Source organism: Balaenoptera physalus, assembly GCF_965194825.1.
Source record: "Balaenoptera physalus genome assembly, chromosome: 7".
Taxonomy (NCBI): domain Eukaryota; kingdom Metazoa; phylum Chordata; class Mammalia; order Artiodactyla; family Balaenopteridae; genus Balaenoptera; species Balaenoptera physalus.
In genome coordinates, this window is record NC_138886.1 from 11,107,957 (window position 1) to 11,115,984 (window position 8,028).

The 8,028-nt window shown below is 52.6% G+C and overlaps 1 protein-coding gene across 1 annotated transcript in view; it reads right to left on the minus strand.

Moving 5' to 3' along the window:
* NEK6 (NIMA related kinase 6) overlaps positions 1-5,577 on the minus strand; it is an 84,064-nt gene extending 78,487 nt beyond the window's left edge. Inside the window, exon 1 of the mRNA XM_082467824.1 lies at positions 5,446-5,577. The gene's annotated coding sequence lies outside the window, so the exon portion shown is untranslated. The remainder of the gene's footprint in view (positions 1-5,445) is intronic.
* Positions 5,578-8,028: the final 2,451 nt, after the last annotated feature.

Sequence of the window (8,028 nt, forward strand, 5' to 3'; positions counted from 1 at the left end):
ACTCTACTTTGAGGGTCATGGTCATAGAAAAGTGCTTCAGTGGCACCTACCTGGAGGGGCCCCCGACACCCTCTTTTAATCTTGTTTCAGGCCTCAAGATACAGGGGCACTGAAAATGCTCCTGACAAAGAGATGACCTTCCCAGCCCTGTGACCCTGGGCGGGTCCTCGGTAATTAAATAGTTCCTAGTCTCTCATCAAGCACTTAATGAGGTGTTACCCACCTGCTGAGCATTTTGTATACATTATTTTATTTAGTTCTTCCCTCACACTTTATGAGGTCATAATACTGTTCCTGTTTTCTGGATGAGGAAACAGGCTCCCAGAGGTGAATGACTTTTTCACAAGCAGCAGGTCTGGGCCTCCCACCTCACTCATTTGGATTGTGGGTGAGTGCCTTCCCCTCTCTGGGCCTCAGTTTCCGTCCTGTAAAATGGGCATGCAGCTCTTCTCTGGATGGTGAGCCTACCGAATTCCTCATTTGTAGCTTGGACTGATCAGAGCTGAGGGTGGTTTGTATAGTAACTCTGTCCCTTTGCAGGTCTCTTCCCGACAATCCCCAATTTCAAAGACTTTGGGGACAATGAAGAACAAGAGAGGGCAGGCCTTGGAGAAAGGGGTCGAGTACAAATTCCACCTCCACTGCCCACTTGCTGTGAGAACGGGTCTCAGGGACTAAACCCAGTGGCCTCAACTACAACTCAGGGACCTCGGAACATTCTCCTTAAACAGCTCTCTGCTCTCCATTCACTAGGATCAAGCACTGCCCCCGGCCCCCAGCCTAATTTTGAAGTGTGAGGGTTAAACAACTCCGGGAAACACAGGCCCTGCAGGCTCTCAGTGGCAGCCTCCCTCCCCCTTCCCTTGTCGGAATTCCTTCACACTCTATGGAATTCTTACATAAAGCCCCTTTTTCTTTTCTGTGAGGTCACCATCATGCAGATGTCTAAGAGAAAGAAAGACTGGCTCCACATGGATCAAGGCCGTTAGAACTGACTGCATTTCAGATCCCAGCTGGCCACCTTTCAATTCTGTAGGCCCCTCATTCAGCCCCCCCCACCCCCCAAAACAGAGCCAGCTACAGTGTTGAGTCGGGTTTGGGGTGCAGTGATCCTGCTGGTAGATGCCGAGAAGGCCTGGCTACAAGACCCGGCCTTTGCCACCAGACCACCCGAGAAGTTGTCTGTGGAAAAATCCAGAATTGGAGACAACGGCAGAGGTTATGTATGAGGGTTTGTTTCCACACAAGTAAGTCTTGTTAGAGGGACAGATGTCAAAACGCTAGATCACTCTCCAAGTTCAAGTTCCCGAATTAAACGTCACAGGAAATTACACCACCAACTGATTTGCCCCAATGTCAGCTCCTGTCTGAGGAGGCCGTTGGTCTATTTCAGTTTGGGCCAAAGGAAGGGGCTGTGTGTATGCCACCCAGCTCAGATAGGGATGGATGAAGCCACTGGCCTGATTTTTTTCTCTTTAAGTTAACATTTTCCCAAAAGGCTATCTTGTCACTACCCAAGAATCAGAAGTGAGAAAATAGGCAACTACCAAAAGCCACCGAGGGTCTTTGGCCAAGCGTGGCCATCCTTCACCTTTCAAAGCAAATTCACAGACACCCAGGGGTGCCCAGACCACCCAGACAACCCCTCACTCCACGAGCACCCTTTCCCCAGAGCTCCAAGTTCTGACCACCATCTGAGGCGACGGCCAAGGAAAGGCCCATGGCATGGGCAAAACAGTTTCCTAAGAATGATGTCAGCAAAAAAAAAAAAAAAAGAGAGAGAGAGATAAAAATGTAGAAACAAGGACTATTTTTACCTCCCCAAATCACAGGCCAGACGGGAGAGAAATCCATCAATGCCAGAAATGCGGCTGGGCCTTCGCACAAGATCTATTATTTCACACCTTAAATTAACGCATCTCAAAGCAATTCGCAAATGTTCATCAATTTGCAGAACATACTTGGAAGGGAGAGAAATACCTTTTCTTTTCAACACCAAAGGACGCTCGCAGGAGCACTCCACGCCCAAAACCACACAGGTCTTCGCACACAACATTCCTTTCCAGTACAGTGTAGTATAAACCGTGATGTAAATGGAAATGAACGGGGAAGAGAGACAGGCTCGGGACTGAAATGGTAAGTAAGTGACAAGAAGCCTACGTAGAAATGATGCTGTTGTCAGATATTCAGAATTGAGAGTCAGGCCCCGTGGAGGTAACTCGCCATCATCAGGGGTCAGGACGCCGGGCTCTTCCTGAGGGCAGTGTCCTAGGTTGCTTCCACCCCACACAAGCCTGGAGGTGCCAACCCGTATTCAATCTCGGATGACTCACCAGGGCCCTCCACTCTCCACCCTCTAGCTCCCTGGCTTGGTCTGACCCAAGAAGGGGAAGGGAATATTCTTCTCTTTTTGACAATTGTTTTTGACACTTCCCTTCTGAAACCAATTTTTGGCACTTCGAGAGGAAAGAAAAAATGTGAACTGTGGCCCTTTCTATCTGACAGCTCTGGCTCCTCTGCACCAGAGGGGCAAGTGTGGACGAGGAAGGATGGTAGTGCCTTCAGGAAGACCTCTCCCAGAAGTCTGGAGCCCAGCAAAGAACCCAGCATGTCTTAATTCACAGCAGGACAAAGGCAGACAGACCTGGTTTAAAGTTAAGAACTTCAACTCTGGAATCAGAGATGTGGGTTTGGATCCTGACTTTGCCATTTGCCAGTTTATGACCCTGCCCAAGTTACTTAACTTCATCTTCCTCTCTGTAAGATCAGGATAACAACCCCGAACATTCGCACTGTGCCAGACACGTGGTACACAGCCACTGTGACTTTCCAGGTTCAGTGGGGAGACTATGGGCTCTGCTCAGTCAAGCCTGGGTTCAAATCCAAGATCAACCATATATTATCATGTGATCTTCAGCACATGATTTAATCTCTCTGTGCCCTAGTGCCCTCATCTGTAAAACGGGCAAAATGATTGTTCCCATCTCGTGATGTTGGTGAGTGGATTGAGTGAAACGAGGCAATTAAAGCTTTTAGTACCGTGCCTGGCACATGGAATACCCTCCATCAATGGTGGCCATTAGCCATGGTGCATAACTTTCATAAAATTGTGCACATTTCATCGCTGAGCCTCAGTTTTCTCATCTGTAAAATGGAGATAATAACCCCTACCTCACAGTGAAAATTAACTAAGTGTATGTACGTTTAAAGCACTCAGCACCCAGTCTGTGCACCTTCAGAAGGCAAATCCTGGTGCAATGGAAAGAGGATGGGCTTGAAGTCAGGCAGGTGACAGGATTCTGCTGCCACCTCCTCTCTGTGGTCCCAGGACACAGCTCGAACTCTCTGAGCCTTAATTTCCTTGTGCGTGTAAAACCAGAAGCCACGCTCCACAGCCTGACTTTTGGGAGGATTGTGGCGCCCAGAACAGTGCCCGGCACACAGTGGGTGCTCCATAAATGTGAATTCCCTTCCCCTGCTCCTTCCTTGCTTGAAGCCTCCAGAAGTGCCATCTGGCAAAGCCAGGAGCTCCGTTTCTTGAACCCTGAACGGCCCTCTACCCAGACTAACCTGGGCTGCTGCTTAAGTCTGAGACTTTATTTTGCGGAGGTAGAAACTACTTTTTAGTCATTTCCGAAGCAGACGGGACGGCAGAGGCTGACAAACCGCAGGGACCATTTTAAATCCTGGGCCTTTCTTCTGGGAAGTTAGGCAAGAACCTTCCCAAATGTTTGCCCGTGGGGCTCTCTGCCAGGGAGTGACTCATCCACAGCTCCCCACAGGCATATTTTATTTGGGGGTGGGGGATTGCGGGAGGGCCTGGCCTTGCTGGGGGAGGGAAGGCAGCATTTCCAGCACACCCAGAGGTGGGTTTGTTTTTTTTTTTTTCATTTTTTAGGACAAAAAAGAAAAAGAATGTGGGTCTTTTTTGTTTCCTTCCAGGTTTTGTTTGCTAAAAGAAGACGTCCAAAGTTCACTCAGTAAGCTGCTGCGTGGGGAACAGGCGCTTTCAGCCGGCTCTGCATCCCTTTCAATGAAATTCTTCTTCCATTAACGCCACGGTTTTTAAAATGTCCCTCCAAGGTTCGCCTGCGCACACACTGAGCTCCTAAGACGACATGTTCCCCTCAGAAAGGCAAGCCAAATTTTGACAATCCAGAGGAACTAGGGAGCTCCAGAGATTCTAAAGTTTGCCTTAAAGCAATTAAGACTTTCGACTGCAGAGATTTTCAACATTTATAAAGCACACCAAAAACTGTCAGTTAAAACTTCAAGGACAGACCTCGGAAGACAGTGTCCCAAGCCTGCTGTGATCAATTTGTTACTGTCTTGGGGGCTCACACTTGGAGCCCAGGCTCAATACAAATAAATCAGATGAATATCTATCTACTTAGTAAGACAGGCAGAGAGACACCCCCAGATACACAGACAAGTGTCCCTGGACCCCTGGTCTCCCCAGGGTCAGCCCCACCCTGGGCCTGGGGAAAGGGTTAAAATTCACCAGGGCCAGAGAGGGGCAAGAACAAAGCCAGGGGACACAGAAGAGTTTTTGGGAAAACTGAATACAGGTCCTCCAGTGCCAGGCCAAGAGGCTCCACCAGGCCCAGCGCAGCCCCAGCCCAGTCTGGAGCCCCATGGAGGGTCCTGCCAGTGGTCCTGCCCAGGCCCGGCTGGGCTCTGCGATCTGACCTCTGGCCTCTCATTCACCAAAGAAAACCCAGCACCCACGGGGTGCCCACACCAGGCCTGCTTCTCTCCACGGGTTCCCCTGACCTCGGGGCCAGCGGCAGGCACATCACGCAGTAGGCCTGGTGGGCGCAAAGGGGGGCCCTCAGCCTCCATAGCAAACATACTCTCATGCTCCTGTACACAAATTACACACTCACATCCACATATGTACACTTTTGCCCTCAAGGGCTCATAAATACCCACAAAAATCACTTGTGAACACGCCCACGTGTGCGCGCGCACACATACACCCAGAATCCACACATTCTCGGTCACAAAAATGAGATCCCACATGAAGCGCCTGGCACATAGTAAACACTCAATAAATGGCTAAGTGGGAGCCATGCCCGCTTGCCCCGCACTCACTCACACCAAACTCCACCACCCCACCACCCCGACGCTCCGAGGTGCACACGCACCAACTCGGCCACAGGCACGCGCACACTCCTGCGAACACACCAGGAGGGACAGACGGACACGCCGCCCACGCACGCTCGGACGCACGGCCGGGGACACACTCAGACTCGCACGCTCACGCGCGTCCCGACCTCCCGCGTGCACACCCGCCCGCTGTCCCCCACGGAGCCTCGGGCGCGTGCGCGGGCACGCGCGCCCCGCTCGGCCCGAGAGTGGGTGACTGCCCCGCGGCCCGGCCTCCGCCCCTTCCCCGGCCCGCGCCGGCCCGATCCGGTCGGGCCCCGGCCCCAGGCCACTCACCGGCTCGCGGGCGGGCTCGGCTGCCGTAGGGAGGACCGGCGCACGGTCGGCGGGAGCGGTGGGTCCCACACGAGTTGGCGGCGCCGCAGCTGCACGCTCGTCCGCTGGGTTCCGCCGCCGCCTGCGCGGGCCCGCGCGCGCGCTCCCGCCCCTCCCCGCCGCGGGGCCGCGCCGCCCCCTGCGCTCGTGCGCGCTGCCGCCACGCAGGCTTTGGGGGGCGCCCGGGCGGCGCCCTCACCGAGGCCGGATCCCCTCACTCTCCCAAGCCCACTTAGCCGAGGACCCCCTCCTCATTTCAAAGCTGGGGAAACTGAGGCCCAGATCACACAGCGAGTCAGGTCCAGCATCTCCCCTTCTTCTCGGGCTCTAGACATTTAGGGTCTGCAGTCAGTCAACCCCGTGGACCCCTCCCACGCATCTTTGGATACCCATCACCTAACTTTGCTGCCGTCACAGCCCTGGAGATACTGAAATCGGTAATCAACAAGCGCTTATTTTGCGCCTGCTGAATGCGGACACTGAAGTAGGCCCCAAGGGTATCTCGCTGTGGTGAAGGCACTGCTCTCTGCCCTCAGAGGGCCAACGTCTCCTCATCTGGAGCTCCCCACTTCCTGTACACCCCAAGACCAGTAAGAGTCAATGTGCAGAGGTTTCTGGAAGAAGTCAGACTCTGCTAATGAATGCTGAACACCCCCTCGAAGGAGACAGAGTCTGTATGGGGGCCCAAAGGCAGCAGCTCAGTTCCCTGCTTCACTTCCTAGGGGGACCCCACCCCCCAAAAGGGGACGCTCCTGGCTCAGACAGTTCCTGTTTCCACACTCGCTGCTTTTCCTCCACACGCAAAACTGTGCTGTGTCCCGCAGGAGGGCAGGAACCAGGGACTGACGCTGGCTGCCTGCCAGCTGTCCAGCTTGGTCACTGTGCTGGGCACAGGGGGATACCCACTGGGCCTGTTTGCCCAGTGAATGGACATGTTTCAGCTGGCTTGGATCTCTGACAATAATGACACCAATTGAACAACCACTGTGTGCCAGGCTCACGGCTGCACACTCTGCCTGCCTAGTGCTGTTCAGTCCCACAGCCATTATTTGAAGGAGACTTTATGCTGCTTCCGTGCCCATTTTACAGATGGGGTAAATGAGGCCTAGAACTGAAGCTTAGAGAAACAAATTCTCTTGCCCAAAGTCACCCAGCTGGTAAGTGGTTGAGCTAGAAACTGGACCGCAGATGATCTGATTCCTTTGCCTGTGTGCCTAATCGAGGATGTGAACAGTATGGTTCTGTGCTGCGGATACAAGAAGGGGCAGACGGGGCAGCAGCCCGTCCAGAGGAGCCAGCCCTTCTACAAAGCGACAGGGATGAAATGGATCATTTTGCAAATTGGGTAGCCGTTAGTTGGGGATCTGATTACAGCCTCACCTCACATGATATACTTCACAATAAATGCCAGATAGATTGAACAGTTAAATATAAAAAATAAACATTGCATAAAACAAGAGAAAGTAATAGAAGTTCTGAGATTGTGTGGCAGTCTTACTAGTAGGTGGGTGATATTGGCTATATTCGTGCAGGAAACATTCATTCATTCATTCATTCATTTATTCGACACATAGAGCACCTTCTATGGGTCAGATGCTATTCTAGGCACTGGGATACAGTCATGAACAAAATACAGCCCAGACTCTCTTGGGGCTTCAATCTGGGGGTGGGAGGTGGGGAAAAAGAAAAATATCTGGCATGGCAAGGAAAATAGGTTTGGTGGAGAAAATAAAGCAAGGAGGGGGGAGGAAAGCCCCCCAGGGGTGCTTTTTCATAGAGAGTGTTGGGAGAAGACCTCTCTGATGAGGTGACATTTGAACAGAGGGCTGTATGAGGGAATGAGGGAAGAGGTCCTCTGTGTATAGGACAGGTTCATGCTCCAAGAACCATCCTAGTACACTACAGAGCAAGAACCTGAAATTCCTCTTTGCAGGAAACTTTGGGAGCAGCACCAGACCACTGAGGAAAGAAGCACTGGGACCCCCACGCATGTCTGTGTAAGAATCTACCATTTGTAAAGCCTGTTCCCAGCCGCACAGAGCCCCTGTAACAGGTACTCCCAGTGTCCTCATTTGCCATTTAGGAAACTGAGGCTCAGAGAGGTCAAGAAGTGTGCCACAGGTCACACAGCCAACCACCATCAGCAGAGATGGGTCTGGCTGCAGGCCAGCTGTTGGCTGCTGCTGAGTGTTAGGGGACTGAAGAAGTCCTGGCCGCCCCCTTCCCTCCCTCTGGGACTATAATTCAGGAACAGGAGGGCCTAGGGCATCTGCTGTAGGCTTCTAGAGAGAGGAGGGTGCAGCAGCAGGACTTGAGGGTTTGGGGGGGAGTCATCCCCACCCTGTTTTCCTGGCCTTCCTCTTCCTCACCTCCTACTTACTTCCCTCTGGCCTGGTCCCAGCCCCTGGTGACATGCTGGGGGAAAAATCAGGTTAAACTCTGTCCAGAGACCCTCCAAATGCCCCACACTACCCTCACTACCCCGGCCACAGCAGGGGTAGGTAGAGAGAAATGGTACAATGCAACCTGAGCCCCACTCAACTT